Below are 15,422 nucleotides of genomic sequence, written 5' to 3' on the forward strand. Positions count from 1 at the left end.
CATCCTCCGTGTCACTGAACAACTCTGCTAACTCCGGAGGTAGACGAAGCGCCACTTCCTCTTCTGCGTGGCTGGCGTCAGTCTCGGCATCAGTTTCAGTTATTACGCCTACAGTGACCTCTTGTGGTTGTCAGTGTGAAAATAACAAACATAAAATTATGTTTGTTGTTATTACAACAAACATGTGTAAAAAAAAAAAAAATCACATATAAGTCTATCTGGAGTATAAGTCGCCCCCCTGGCCAAACTATCAAAAAAGGTGTGACTTATAGTCTGGAAAATACGGTACTGGTCACATGATCATTGTCGATTTTTACATATAAAATGTAGACTGCTGCATATCTCTGGTGTCAGGCCAAAATATCTCACAATTTGGTAAATTTCAGATTTTTCGCAAAAACAGGAATGTCCCATTGTTTTCTAAGGGAGTCTTGGATCCAAGGGTATCTTTTTTATCAGTCTAAAGTGTTGCAAATGTTTGCCTTCTCAAACATGCCATTTTTAGGGTGATGATTTTGGAGGTATGATGATTCCGTCTGAAGCCAGCGATATCTAAAAATCACTTTTTCAAACAGTAGTCAGCAAATCACCAAGGGGCAAATTAAGGGCTTCATTACGATTCCCCAATAACAAGCGTATGCGCCCTGCATCAGGAACCTAAAGTCACTCAGAGCGCTCAGATCAAGAAAGATCAACATCCATTTTCTGGTTTTAGGTTGAAGGTTTGAGTCATGGGTTTCAAATAAAGGTTAGGGTTCAAAGCAGGCTCATGGTTACAAATTAGGGTCTCCAGCCAGGGTTAGGGTTTCAATGATGGTTTTACTGCAGGTCAGGTTTAGAGAGTTAAGCCTTGGACAGGGTTTAAAGGTAGGATTTCACTCCTGGATTAGGGTTCAAGTTAGGGTGTCTAGACTAAACTAGGGCTTGAAAGAAGGGAGTCAAACCTGGGTTAGGGTTTTTAAATGAGTATTCAAAGCCTGGCTCAGGGTTTCCAGTTAGGGCATGCAGTTAAGAAAAGGTTTTGTAGATTTCACAGCAGATTTCTGATCATTCTTCCTATATCTACACACAAACTAAAGCGGCCCAATCTAATATGCATCACTTACAAACATCTCTCAGTATGTTGCAATGCACACCATGGCAACACGGTAATTCCAGCTTCAGATCATGCAAACTTCGTAGTGGACTTTTAGTGGAAAGCTGTGAGAATTTGTTGAAAAAAATCCAGCAGAGAGGGAAAAAGCCTGGAAGAGCGAGCGTGACCGTAAGATGAAAGCCGAGCGGGATGTGTGTCCGGCAGGCTTGGCGATGCGCGCCGCACAATGGCGGCCAGGCCCCGAGGGCAACAACCACAACCAGGCGGCCAAATCTCGACGGAGCGGAGAACCGGCGCTCCTGCACGGAGGCCGCCTCTACCCGATACGTTGTATGACGCTCTCATGTGTTCACGTTATCTCTCCTGTACACGCGTGTGCGCATTCATGTGCGTGCTCATGGTGGAAAATGTGAGGAGTGAGCGTGTGAAGATTGCAATGTCAAGCCTGCAGGCTGCCTATGACATAATCGATAGCAACATCACTCTCGCTGATCTAAACTTGGCATGTTGTTATTATTACATGACAATGACAAAGGGGCATAAATTAATCAGTGCTGTTTGTTTTTTGATAGCCGTCAGATATCTCAGCTTCGGCATTCAGCTGAGGTGTGAACGTCAACTCGGTAGCAGTCCAAATGTTTCCTTATCAAGGACACCAAATGAGAAAAATGCCCATCCAGAGAATGGATCTCATATTTTAAAGATTAAAAAGCTAAAAGACACCTGGGTCCTAAAGTTTTCCTTCAGAGAAGTTAAGAAATAAAACTAGAGTTGCTCAGCCCTGAACCAAGGCCGTTTTTTTTTTTTTTTTGTTTATTGTTTGGATGAAGGGCGGCACGGTAGTCGAGTGGTTAGCACGTCCGCTTCCCAGTTCTGAGGTCTCCGGTTCGAGTCCAGGCTCGGACCTTCCTGGGTGGAGTTTGCATGTTCTCCCCGTGCCCGCGTGGGTCTTCTCCGGGTACTCCGGTCTCCTCCCACATTCCAAAGACATGCATGGCAGGTTAATTGGGCGCTCCGAATTGTCCCTAGGTGTGCGTGTGAGTGTGGATGGTTGTTCGTCTCTGTGTGCCCTGCGATTGGCTGGCAACCAGTCCAGGGTGTCCCCCGCCTACTGCCCAGAGCCAGCTGAGATAGGCGCCAGCAGCCCCCGCGACCCTTGTGAGGAATAAGCGGTCAAGAAAATGGATGGATGGATGTTTGGATGAACAGCAGTGCATACAAGCCTGGGTTAAGGGCTTCAAACTTGCATTGGGGTTAGCCAGGATTAAAGTTTCAAATTAGAGTTTTTGAATTAGGGTACAGGCCTGGAATACAGTTTCAAAGTAGGGTTCCAAGCCTCAGTTAACTTATTATTTCAAAAATAGTGATGCCTTGAGACAAGCGAATCACCATTTTTGTACACTAGATGATGCAGTGATGTGCAGTCAAGGGAGGCAGGTGAGGCACAGCCATCATGGAAATATCAAACTACAAAATATGTTAAATGGTTATATTTATTCAGTGTTAAAGTTCTTTCCCATTTAACTTCACAATGTTTGTATTTTCTTTTTCAAAATCGCTGAATTTTCACATTTACCGTTCAAATACTAAGAAGAGGTGAGCGCGTGGATTCACATCACTATGCCGAGAATCACTGGCCTCACTATCGCCCCCTGACATGAGGCACGCAGTTCTCCTGTCTCATGTCAAGGGGCGATAGTGAGGCCAGTGATTCTGATTTGGCGCACTCCTCGGCGCCAAACAATAGAAGAAGTAGTATAAGCAAGCTAACAGCAAGTCAAGTGTAGCAATCCAGTAATTTTTTTCTCGTTGCTTGGCCTTTACTCTAGATGTCATTTATAAGTAAAGGTAAGACGATAACATTTTAAAAGTTATTTTTTCTATGCTACAGTTTGTATGTTGTTATGGAAAAAATGTTGGTATGAAATTTTAAACAAAATATGTTAAATGTTGCCAATCAAATGATGAATAAGCTGCAGGTTCATTTATTTGTAAATCTGACAGAACCTCACCGCACGTCACTGAGATGATGTAATGTTCTTTTTCTACGAAGCAACTAGGAGGGGCAACCTTATGTGACGATGTAAATAAAATAAAATAAAATAAAATAAACATTGAGATTTTCGTTCTAGACTATGTCCACATAGATTTTGGTGAGATAAATTCTTGAAGGAAGAACATGAAAACTGAGAAGGTTAGGAGTGCCATCGAAATCATGGCAATATAGTAGATGACAACACCATACGGCATTATTATTGAACGTTGCCGTGTTAACGCATGCAACACGTGATGAGATCTCGTGGACTGTACAATAGCGTCCAATGCAGGGTACAGGTTATGTCATGATAATACTCAATTGGCTTGCACCTTTTTTTCAGGGAATCAGATGCAATCGATATTTGCGCTTTTCATGTCCATAAAATGCAACATACAATGACGGAAAACAAATTTGGAACCGTGCATTCCTTTAATTTCTTCCAAATTCCACCTCATGTTTTTTTTTAGTGTGGAAAATTATAATATTGTACTTAATAAATATTTAGAGTATTAAAGTAATTAAATAGAATGCAAATAATTAAACAGTTTGTGCATCATTATTTAATGGTTGAATTCAATTCATTGTGCTGTGTCTTCTGGCTTGCCCAACTTGGTTCCCGAGGTGCAGCAATAATACAGTCATATAGACACAAATGAATAGGAGTCACCATCACGCTTAGTGACTCAGGAATTTTGCAATTAAAAACACCTTTTTCTTTGCAGAGGATAAATAATATATGCTTGTCACTATTGTTATATTGTGTAACACTGCAACAAGAGGCGGATTTTTATTATTTTATTATGTGTTAGCATTAAGATAAGAGTATTCTTATAAGTTATTTGGTTGCTTAAAATATAAAAAGTGTCATTATCTTTGTTTTATGTTTAGTTTGACAGTAAACATTAACTGGTAGTGGATATAAACAGCTTGAAGCCTCCTTTCTATACTGGGTGAACTTGTATCGCAAGTATATCAAGTTTGTGCTCGCTAGTGAAAGCAAAATAAAAAAAAAAAGGGGGGGGGGGGGCATCTTGAAAAACATGTCAACCAGCAGGTCACTCTTATTTCAAGGCACCACTGTAAACATACAAGCCATTGTCTGTCCAGTTCTATTCTCAATTGAAAACTGTTTGTACACTTTAATGGAAACATCTTCATCATTAAGTTCCAAGCATTATTCATTGAAAAATGCTGAATATGTCCTATAAAGTGTTCCAAAAGAATTATTCTTCTGTGACCAGTGTCCTAGCGCTTCACAAAGTTAAGTGGAAATGGGCAGAATAGTAGCATGCACGCAGACGATTAAAAAGGGGCCAAATCAACAGGGTGTCTTTTAGATGGATTGCTTCATTGCTGCTGCTCCTTAAAGAGCCACGAGGCGGCTTCTTTAAAGTGTTTGCACATTAGGAGGACAGACACAAGAAAACAATTTCAACGCTCGAGAACAGACATGAAAAAAGTTTCAGGAGAAAAGAACAAGCGTTTTCTGTCCCATTTGACTTTGTACAGGACTTTCCCCTCGCTGCCGCAGTGGCGTTAAAACACGGAGGATGTCGCACATCTACTGAAATATGACTCATTTTCTTTTTTGGAAAAAACCATCTGGGTGTTCTTAAGTTAACGCCGACCATCTGTGTCGGCACGCAAGTTCCTAACTACAGATTTGACTTCCAGCGGCCGAGATGACAACGGCTAACATCTAGCTTGGAAAAATATTTGTAGAAAATGACGGTAAACAGCCAAATAAGAAATGAGCCAGTGAGGAGGCGAGGGGAGAGGAGCAGTGTGGCTGTAACGTGACAAAAAGTGATTAACTCACTAATTAATGGCTGGCTTTATTCCTGAATCAAGTCAGCAAGAAAGTCAATAAAACATCTACTGAGAACTAGTAGGGTTAATTTGAGCTTGTATTTGCCAGATAATTAGAATTCATAACAAAAAAAACGTTGAATTTATAGGAAAAGTGATATTTTATGCTGGCACATAAGTCAATGAAACCTTTACTGAGAGAAAAAAACAAACAAACAAACACTACGGTAACTCCATTGAGCTTGTTCTCGTCCATTTCGAGCAGGGGTGTCCAAACTACGGCCCGGGGGCCATTTGCGGCGCACCATACATTTTTTGGCGGCCCGCGGCAAATACTAAAAATATTTTTTCAATGCTGTTTTAAAAAATGTTTTTAAAAAGAGGGTGGATTAAACATATCTAGCTATCATTTGCAGCTAATAATTCAGTCTCAGAAATAAAAAGTTTCATCGACTTGTTGCTGAGTGTCAAGGTCCAATTTGTGAAAACATCACATTAGATTAATGGTTCTTAAGTGTGGTCAGTTGACTACCGATTGTTCTTGTTGTGGTTCAGAATGTCAAGTTGGGATCAGCTGCTGCTCAGTGGAGAGGCATATCTATTATCGTGGCACACAGGGGTCACTATTTGCCTTGTGACTGTTAGCAGTTTTCAATAAGTAACTGCACATTATATCAACAATTTATAATTGCTTCATTGATTTTTACCATATTTAACTCATTCACTGCCATTGATGGAAAAAGACGTCAAATGATGCATTTTTTGCTGGTCTGGCATTGAATGTGTTAATAAATAACTTTAAAAAAAAATAAAAATAAAAGTGGCCCTTGCAGCTTTCAATTTTTCTGTATGTGGCCCTCAGAGGAAAAGGTTTGGACACCCCTGATTTAGAGGGATGTGATACTATAAGTACAGTAAAATTAGTACAAAATGTAAAGCTTGAGGCTGTTTGACCGTTTTGCAACTTTAGCATCTGACAACTAAAAGGTTTCAGTGGATCTTTTTATCACAGGAATGTTGTACAATTTCATGCTAAAAGTACTGGAAAATTAGTAAAAGTGACATCGTTTTTAAGTTACATGTAAGTCCTGAAAACAAAAAGGCTTCAAAAGCTTTAATTAAAATCAAGAATCAACACAACTGTATTTATAGTAGAGCACTTTAAAAAGATACATCACTGAATGCAATGTGCTGTGCATTGAGTAACACACCATTTAAGCTTGTTCTTATCAATAATTGGAAGTTTTTCATACTAAAATGTAGCAAGTGACAATAAGTGACATAACTTGAATGAGTGATACATTGTGGGATTGCTTGAAAATGAATGTTATACAGTAATACACCAACACTGACTACTTTTAAATTATACCAACTATTATTGAAAAGTAATAAATAAAAGTAATAATGAAAAATGTTAATCTACTGTCAATTAATTGACAATACTATATTTTGAGGTTGCATGTAAATCGATGTTAGATTAGGCCTCTGGCAAATAAATAGATAGTTGACTTGAGCTAGGCTGTTGAGTTTTTGTCACCTTTTCTGCTTGCTCAGCATCTTCCTATCTATCTGCACCCTTGCACACATATCTAGTTGAAACCAGTTGAGACAAGTCACACATTGTCACATGGGTTAAGCGGAAACAGTAAGATTAGGAACCATTTTGGACAGTTTTAGACCTTCCATTTCTGGAAGAAAAAGGGTCCATCTGTTAAAGGGCTCCATGAAGAATATACAGTCTTCTGGAAGTTACTCTTAGTATAATATTGTGAGCATTAAAGATAAAAGGATTAATAGAAGTTCACTCACAACTTTTCATCAACAAAATCTTTACTAAAAACAAAACAAAAAAAGGATGCAAAGCAAATGAGCCTTTTCTCACAAAATTAATAGCATAAACCTAAAGCATTTTTTTTTAAAGATGGTTTTTGCTCACCTTAAATTTACTTAGTTTTTAATTGCTGATTTTTACAATGATTATTTTATGCATTTATGCTCAAGCATATTGTATCATTATCGTCTGTTGACATTCTGATTTCTGTCACCTCATCCTTAACTCCTCACCTTTTTTTTTTTTTTTTGTTTCTTTCTTATCACTACCCAAGTGCCGAATAGACAACGGCGGCTGGTGGACAGGATCTAAATCAAGATGCATCCCTGGCCTGATAGCTGCTGAATGGAGCAGATAGAGAACATGGTGCGAGGTCAGTGTCCATTAGCCACACCACACAGTCACCAACCGAGTGCGTGCAACTGTAACGGTTGAGGTGCGCTCCTTCCGCTGCTGTTTATGCCTCTGAGGCACGCCAGCATTTGTCCACAACGTCGGCTTCCAACTTTTTCGGTACCACCCTACAGTAAAAGGTACGATGCAGAGTAAAAGATATAGAATAGAGATACATCTCAGTAAATTACAATATCGTGGAAAACTTGATTTATTTCGGTGTTCAGAACTAAAAGTGAAACTCAGGTAATAAATATTCGCTATACAGAGTGAAATACTTGATGATTTTATTTTTGATTTTTCATTTTGAGGATTATAGCTCATAGCTAGCTAAAAACCCAAAGTCAGCATCTCAAGAAATTTGAAAAATTTGTGGTATGCAGCACAAAAATATACAGCAGAGTGTGAATTTGAATATCCCCTTAAGAAATTTTGAGTATAATACAGTTTAAAAAATAATGTAATTTTCAGTAAAGAAACAATTGCAATTTAAGATGCAATTAGGTGAAATTGGCCATTGTATTTTGATTTGTTTAATTAATCTGTATAATATCCATGTATCACTTTTTTTCAGCTTTGTGTACAAAAAAAATAATGACGATGGAGGAGAGCTTTTTTGGATCAATTGCTTCATGGCGCAAGAATTGTAAATTGATCATTTTATCGAATGGTATGCCTTTATGCACAATATGCTAATGCACAATACTCAAAATGGAGGTAAAACAACAGCATCAATAAAGCAAACAGCCTTTTCCTATTAAAAGTGTGTTATTTAAACCAGTCGTGTACATGTGGGACAACACTAATGAATCACTGCAATGTGTACACTTTGCCCAGACAAATCTCCTCACATCTGCCGCAAACAAACGGTCTAATAAAGCCGCATCTGCCCCCTTTCCATTCCCTGCCGTCACTTCCCACGTCCCGAAGCTGCGCGACGCCAATGACGGAGCCAATGTCACGCTGTCACCTGGGCCGAGCCATTATTGCACAGGCATTCTTAATAGCCCCATAGATTAAAGTCCGGCGGAACAAGACGCCGACAGATTAAAAAAAAAAAAAGAAAGATAGGAAAGAGGATGATGAATTGCCTCCGATTGAGAGGCAATCATGCATAAATTACTTGGATGTGCTTGGGTGTAATAGCCAGTTTTCACTCACTCTCAAGAAGATGTGGTTAAAGGAGAAGAAGGGGTTGGGGATAGAGAGGCGGGAGAAAAGGAACGTGGGGGCAGGCGTGGGGGGGGGGGGGGGGGGGTCATCTGGGTGGCGGGTAAAGAACGAAGCGGGTCGCAGCTGTCTACTCAATCACATCACCGTCAAGGGTATCGCCCTGACACCGTCTCCACTCTTTGCCCCGAGCCTCCGCCACAAATCTCCCAATAGACAGCCGCTACCGTCAGACAGCATCCGCCCCACACACCCCCCACCACCAGCAGCCTCCTTCGCCTCCCCCCGCGAGGCCCCCCAAGGCTCCACAGGCACGTCTCATAGGCCCGGCAGGATTGTGGCGGGAGCCCCGTGAGCGGCTGATTATTCCGGATCCCAGCTAACAAGAATCTGCCATGTTCCAAACGCCTCGTCTTCTTTGGTTCCGCTTACTGCTTGGCGCGAGCGATGGCCATTTGAACAGAAGGAATATTCTTTGCTTGACGGGGACAATACCAATCAATTAGAGATTGTTTATTTATTCTGTCGACTTCTTTGACAAACCTTAAAAAGACAATAAAAAAAAACTATTTTGCATTTCTACTCATCCATCAGAAAATTTTCTGTAACGTGTATCGTCATTAAAGTCAAAGGTCAGCCTATCCTAGCTGACTTTGGGTGAACTAACACCAGTGGCACAGCTCAGCAGAACATTGTTTAACCTATCCACTGTCGTCACTGTAGAGACCTAGCAATTTCAGGTCAGTAAACACCAAAGCACTAAGTGCTAGGGATGTAACGATATCCAAACATCACGATTCACAATACGATATCGTGATATGAAGGTCACAAAACGATAATTATCACGATATGGTGGGGAGGTTAGCGATACAAAAATGGTCACAATATTGTAAAAAAATAATGAGCTGAGCTCATATGGAAAAAAAAAAAAAGGCAATCTTGTTCTTTTCGACATTACAGCAATGCTTAGAAACAACCTACAGTCTCTAATAACTGTTATATTCTAGATTTGGATCCCAAAACGCAGACACAAATAAGAGTTTTAACACTTTATTTGCATAACATCAAGAGGCGTAGAACAAACTTGACTAGACGAGAAACAACAAGAGGGTTTCAAGAATCACGAGACGCTAAACTAACTTGGCCCGTGGAGTTGCACAGAGGAATAGAGGTAATAATCCGACCAAAACACACACTTCTCAGACAGGCTTATATAGACAGTGAATCCATCTGATTGGTTGTGGCTAGACATGTGGGTAACAGAAATGACAGAATTATCTGATTGGCTGTTGACCAGATAGAGATTAAAGATTCTTGACATCACATAGCTTCTGACATCATATAGCGTCTTACCAGTTGAAACTAGATGCTGGTTACATCAGTTCAAAACAGACACTTGACCACATGGTCATGACCCAAACATAACCCTTGCATGACCCAAACATAACCCTGGCATGATCCAAACATAACCCTGGCATGACCCAGTCAGGACAGTACCATGACCCAAACATAACCCTTGCATGACCCAAACATAACCCTTTCATGCCCTTGCATGACCCAAACTTAACCCTGGCATGACCCAGTCATGACAGTACCATGACCCACACATAACCCTTGCATGACCCAAACATAACCCTGGCATGATCCAAACATAACCCTGGCATGACCCAGTCATGACAGTACCATGACCCAAACATAACCCTTGCATGACCCAAACATAACCCTTTCATGCCCTTGCATGACCCAAACTTAACCCTGGCATGACCCAGTCATGACAGTACCATGACCCAAACATAACCCTTGCATGACCCAAACATAACCCCGTCATGCCCTTGCATGACCCAAACTTAACCCTGACATGACCCAGTCATGACAATAACACTTAATAATGAGGCACATACTTGCTAATGCAAGCACACATCGAGTTCCTCCACATATTGACTTGGTTCACAAGCATATTACGTCCCCCTTCAGCTGACGATTAGAGCGGATTTTAAACACAGAAAGGCCAAAACATGCTTTGTGAAAATTAAACTGCACTAAAAAAAATAAATAAAAAATAGCCACCAGGGGGTGCTAGAACTGAACAAATGTAACGCAACCTGACTTTTTCAAAAGATGTGCTGCTTTTAATATCGTGACATCACTACAACAATATATTGTGGCAGTTTAAATATCGCAATATCACGATATTGCTGTTATCGTTACATCCCTACTAAGTGCCATGTCATCCCAGCAAGGTTATGATGCGGAAAACCTTCCTACCAGCACATGCTGACCAAACCGCTTCGACTAGCGTTGTAACTCTCGAGACTGGTCTCCAGGCCACGATTAGAGGGTCTTTGTCTTGCCTCAGTCCTGAACTGGCCAGATTATGGCTTTTCCCTCAAGGCTGGTAGAAACCAGTGCTCATCTGCTATACTATGGAGTTGACTTCATTAATTCGATAATAAGGAGAAGCATTTAGTAAAACTGCAAATGCCTTCAATTGATGCGAGCCCGTTGCAAGACATGTCCACTAACAACTTCCTTATTAACTGCAAGATATAAAACAACATGCATCAGACAAAACATTCTGCTGTTTTCAACTCACTGAAACGTCAGCAACGTCGATCTCTAGCTGACATCTTGAAAGAAAACAAACAAGTTGCAACTCCTAAGGCATAAATGGTTACAGGGCTGCCTTTTTGACATCAACTTTATTTTCATCGTCAAAAGATGCAACAACAAGCTCTTTTTTTCCTCACCGCAGCGCATGTAGAATTGAGTTGCGTTCAAAGCAGTGAAACAGTGTCTCAAATACGCCTGCACGATATTGAAAAAACACGCAATATAGTACCTAAGAAATAACATTTTTATTATCTAATGAAAGAATTACATTTATGTCATGTGGCAAAATGCAAACTAAATGTATTCTTAGTTCATTTATTGTAATTATCCTAGATAATGTTCAATTATTGGATGGTGATGCATATTTAAGTTGTCATCTGACTGGTCAAATTCAGATAAAAGCATACAATTGTATATGAAACATATTGCATGTCTTGTCATTATGCATATTTTTTCAATATATTGCCCAGCCCTACATGTTTTCAGAACAGAACACAAAACATAGTAAAAAAAAAAAGTACATGGTGGTGTTAGTGGGCCAACAGCAACACAATTACTTCCAAACAGTCACGTCTCCCATACACACATAAGATAACATTAACTAAGTAATACCAGAGAATCTCTTTTTTTCTTTCTGAGACAAATATTTTCTGAATTTAGCAGTGTTATTTGATATACTATATGTGATTTATTTATTTTTTTGTCATAATTCAAATTGGGCAGTGTTTTTAAACTCTTCTCTATGGTGCGTCAAATTTAGTATCGTTTATTTTCACTTTACATGTTATTTTTTTCAGGAATATTTGCTTGACATTTTTGTAACAAAAGACATTTTTACTATTGTCTACTAAAATTAAAGCAAATCATAAGAATAGAATTGGGCTTAAATAGATACTACAAAGAAGCAAAAGGGGAGGTTATACCAGGAAATAATGTGCAACAATACAGATAGAAGCCAATGTGAATGTTTGCTAAGCTACAGATGAGCCCACAAAAGGGGCCATGCTCGCTTTTGTTTTAAAGTTGAGAACGGTTGACATAATAAATGTTGACGTGCCAGCATGAGGCACCGAGGGGGTTTAAAACAATAAATAAATAAATAAATCCACCCATTTATTGACTCCATTCCATAGAACTTCATTTGGAGGACGCGTTAAGGATGAATACTACAGTACAGTATATCAGTTTCTCGGTGATTAAACCGAGCGCCATCTGCAGAAACGCAAACAGCCAGTAAGCTTGGCTGCTGTTCAGGCGAGCTACAGTTTGTCTCACCGCCGCGGGTGCGGGGCGGGGTGGTGGGCCTCGGGGCCGTCACAACACTTGAGGGCCCGGGCATTCGTCTCCCTTCACCACATCCCTCTTCATCAGCATCAGTTGGTGTGCTGCTGCTTTCAAACCTGCCACTGAAAACTCCCCCCTACTCTGCTCTTCCTCTTTTTATAGCCCAAATGGTGTATTAATGCCAGCACAGCAGGGAGCCAGGGAGCAAAACAAACCCAGGCCACTTAACTCGATAGTATTCACAATGGCAAATTAGGCAGAAAAAAAAAAAAGACAGAAGCAGTCGCCGCACATCCCTATGAAGGAGAATGAACGAGGGGGTTTTCCTTAGTGACTCATTACAGCGGCAGTAATAAGCAGAGAAGCTCGTGCAATGGGCAAAATTGCGAGGGGATACACTGGTTAATATTTACACTGCACTTTGTCACCTTCATATTCTATACTGCGCATCGGCAAGCCAGGGAGGAGGATTAATAGCGCCGCGCCGTGCACCATTAATCCTTAAAGATGCTTCGGACAGACTCCCGCCTTCCGCTGGCGGGCTTTTTCTTTCTTCTACGTCAACCTATGAACCTGATGAGCTCGCAGCCACTTTGCGCACACGGACACTCTCTCGGGCTGAGTTTCAAGTCAGAGTTCAAGTCCAGGAGGTCCTTTCTGAAAGTGGCACTGAAGAAAAAAGTAGTGGAAGTTAGAGAAGAATCATATTTGTTGGCGTTGGAGCCTATTGGATTCTGTAGAAGTTTAAGGCAGTTAAAAAATAAATGTCCACTGTAAGATTGTAAGTTCTTGTATAAGTGCACCGCTTTGGAAATACAAATCGAATTTTCTTATTAGAACTAGCAGGGGGCATTATTTTTGTGGCAAAATGTGGCCTTATTGGGCAAGTATGTTGGGAACGCACTTATTGTTTTGCAAAGATGACGCTAGGAATCCCCCGCATAGTAGCAGCTAGTACACAGCAAATTCTGTGGTGTCAAATTGAGTTCAAAATCTAGAGCTAATTGTTTTGAGTTACTGAGTGTTTGAACACAGTGCAGAAAAATCTCTCGAAGTGGTGCTATTCCAGCGAGTCATGCTCGTTGGCTCCAGGCTGAGTTACCTTTATAGTGTACATATGGGCTTTATTCTACTACAAGGCAGCTGTGTTTTTTCTAGTATTGTTCCGATACCGATACTGGTATCGGCAGAGGTGCCGATACTGCATTAAAACAGTGGTATCGGTATCGGTGACTACTCACAAGTAACATGCCGAAACCATTCATTCCAATGCTAATATAGGATTTTGGATGCAGCATCTTGTGTCTTGCTCGTGCACGACATTCACTAATATGTGACATGTTCACTGCATGCCGATCTAAGATATCCTATTGGCCCTTGAATGCTCCGAACCAATGGCAGGACAGCTTTTTCTTGTTGAGCAAAAAAAACCTTAAGTATCGGTATGGTATTGTTATCGGCCGATACTGCAAAGCTGGTTATCGGTATCGGGAGCCAAAAAACGGTATCGGAACAACACTATTTTTTTCCTGGAATTTAAGGACAACACTGGGTCTGGAGTATTTGGTTTTATAAGGTAAGGATGAAATTATACAGTTCTTGAATTATTTTGTTCAAGAGTTAAGGCAGAAAAAGCATGTGAGACATAAAGTAAGATTAGTGTAATCTATGTTCATTATTTTTCTTTCTAAACAACAAAGTGGATATTTTGCCACATCTGCAATTCATATTTGCCATGAGTCGTGCTTGAACTAGGCCTCCAAGAAAGAATTTTGCAGCAATGAACATGTACTGTCTCGTGGCATACTTGTTTGTGTTGTTGCCCCCCAAGTACTAGATTCAAGTCCTACTGTATATTTGGTTTTGAAAATAAAAACGTGTCAAGAAATAACATTAAAGCTGTGAGAAATTAACACTGCGTGGTTAAAAGTAACAACAAAACTGAGAAATTAACACCAAAAAAATGAAAGCAAACAACACAAAGTGAGAAATAACACTGATATGTTAAAGTAAATAACACTTTAAAGTGTAAAAAGTAAAAAAAAAAAAAAAAAGTTCATGTGTCAAATAATAACACTATGGGTGTTGTAATTTCACTCTATCAGAGTTAAATGTTAATGCACTTTTCTAAGTGTAAATTTAACTCGGAACTGGTGAGAACTATAAACTCAGGTAAAGTGTTAAATGTAACACTATGGGAGTTAAATTTGCACTTCTGATTTTACTGTGTAGGTGGCCCTGAAAGATGGCTGATACTGGTACATATCGACACAATGTGGAACATCCTCGTCATGCCATTAGCATGTCTGGATTCAGGAATCGCTGTGATGGAGCCCCCTACTAGCTGGCTTGTTTAGTTTACCTTTTTTTCTGTCAATTATTTACCGTATTTTCCGCACTATAAGGCGCACCTTCAATGAATGACATTTTAAAACTTTTTCCATATATAAGGCGCTACAGTAGAGGCTGGGGTTGCGTTCTGCATCCATTAGATGGTGCTGCGCTAAAGGGAATGTCAACAAAACAGTCATATAGGTCAGTCAAACTTTATTAATAGATTACAAACCAGTTTTCTGACAACTCCATTCACGCCCAAAATGAATAAACAGCTGTTTTATTATTTTCTCTGAGGTAAAGTATTAGTACTAGCTAGCGATCCAAGATGCCGGGATCTTCCGCGCATGCACGTCACCGATCGTGCAGGGTCAACGATCGCGTCTTGACAGCGAGACCTGTTGCGGCTCAATATTGATCCATATATAAGGTGCACTGGTATATAAGACGTATGGTCAGCTTTTGAAAAAATTGAAGGCTTTTAGGTGCGCCTTATAGTGCGGAAAATACGGTAACAAAAGCGAGAGGGTCTTCACAGTATTTCTTTCCTGGAGCTCCCACAGGGGCTTAAAAACATTTATGCCTAAGACCACCGTGTACTCTTGTTATGCTCTGTCTCAGTTGGTCTCCTCTTTTCAGTTTGCTTCTTGAATTCTGTGGCAAACTTTGAGTTTCACTTTCAAATGGAGTGTTTTATTTTTCCCTACAAAACTCTTGTGCAATCACATGTTCACAGGCTCACTAAACCAAGCAAAAAGGAAATTGGCACTGCTAAACTTGATGCTTATGCTGCAGCCAAGAATAAGAATCCATCCACTGGACTATCCTTCAATACTAGAATTTAACGACAGAAGAGC

The 15,422-nt window shown here is 40.2% G+C and overlaps 1 protein-coding gene across 1 annotated transcript in view; it reads left to right on the plus strand.

The window, feature by feature from the left end:
• The window catches only part of LOC144022231 (uncharacterized), a 48,570-nt gene extending 41,408 nt beyond the window's left edge, over window positions 1–7,162 (plus strand). Inside the window, exon 3 of the mRNA XM_077526899.1 lies at window positions 7,049–7,162. The gene's annotated coding sequence lies outside the window, so the exon portion shown is untranslated. The remainder of the gene's footprint in view (window positions 1–7,048) is intronic.
• The last annotated feature ends 8,260 nt before the right edge of the window (window positions 7,163–15,422 follow it).

The sequence above is a fragment of the Festucalex cinctus genome, chromosome 1 (genome assembly GCF_051991245.1).
Source record: "Festucalex cinctus isolate MCC-2025b chromosome 1, RoL_Fcin_1.0, whole genome shotgun sequence".
In the NCBI taxonomy this organism is placed as follows: Eukaryota; Metazoa; Chordata; class Actinopteri; order Syngnathiformes; family Syngnathidae; genus Festucalex; species Festucalex cinctus.